The sequence below is a fragment of the Rhinopithecus bieti genome, unplaced genomic scaffold (assembly GCF_001698545.2).
Source record: "Rhinopithecus bieti isolate Rb0 unplaced genomic scaffold, ASM169854v2 scaffold_45070, whole genome shotgun sequence".
NCBI lineage: Eukaryota > Metazoa > Chordata > Mammalia > Primates > Cercopithecidae > Rhinopithecus > Rhinopithecus bieti.
This window is the reverse complement of record NW_016818843.1, coordinates 33,635-34,635: the sequence shown is the minus strand read 5'-3', so window position 1 is coordinate 34,635 and position 1,001 is coordinate 33,635. Positions and strand designations below refer to the sequence as shown.

The 1,001-nt window shown below is 44.6% G+C and overlaps 1 pseudogene; it reads right to left on the bottom strand.

The window, feature by feature from the left end:
- Nucleotides 1-215: 215 nt before the first annotated feature.
- Nucleotides 216-527, bottom strand: LOC108518951 (high mobility group nucleosome-binding domain-containing protein 3 pseudogene; annotated as a pseudogene).
- Nucleotides 528-1,001: the final 474 nt, after the last annotated feature.

Below are 1,001 nucleotides of genomic sequence, written 5' to 3'. Positions count from 1 at the left end.
TGAATCCATCTTACACACAGCTTCCAATATTCAACTGATATTTATTTTACTTGAGGATGATGGAAATTTCCAAAAAGCGTGATTATGAGAGGGTAAAATGTTGATCCTTACATATTTTTGCATGCCAACTAGTAGAGTCCTAAAAAATTAGCATTTAGAAAATAGTAAAACAGCTTTCAAAAGTTGACCCAAGAGATACATAAAATTAACCCCAGTTTTTCATGACAATTTATTCTCCCTAGTTAACTACAGATTCAGTTTTCTGTGCCTCTTCAGCTTTAGTTTCATCATTTTCAGATGGTGCAGTACCTTCCTTTCCAGCTTCCTGCTTTTCCTTTCTTCCCTTTAGCACCTCTGCTAACCTTTGCTCCAGGTTCTTTCTTAGCAGATGTTTTTCTTTGTTTGGGTGCAGGTTTTGGTGGAGGAGGTTTTACTGACAATCTGGGAGACCATCTTGTGGGCTCCCGTTTAGTTACTTTGGAGCCATCTTTGCCCTCTGTATTCTCTGAAGACTTTCTCTTCTGCATAGTGGCTATGTCATGCAGCAAAAAGTAAAGCAATGGGGTGGAACTGCTGCGCTGCCTCTGGATGCTGCCTCTGCCACTGCAGCTGCTCACGCACAGGGCACAGCATAGCCCCTATCTATTTATGTTTGATTCAGATATTTTTGTTGGCTCTTGCAGAGCTCATAAGTCCCAGTCACACTGGATTGGTCGTAATGTGTAAAATGGCCCTGTCCTCAGGGACACTCAGGGCTGAAGCCTCACTTCAAAGGCCCAGAAAACCTCTTTCACCAGGTAGCTTCCCAGTCTGCAGAGACGGCAAGTATACTGTGCTGCTGTCCCCTAGTGGCAGATACGACTAATACCTGTAAAGGAGCTCCGGCAGTAAATGTGATTCTGCTGGAATGGAAAGGAAGATGGCATCAGACGTAAGAACGGGCTCAGTGGTGTGGTCTTGGGCACAGCAGCACCCAGAGTAAGTGGCCCTGAACCCTCAGG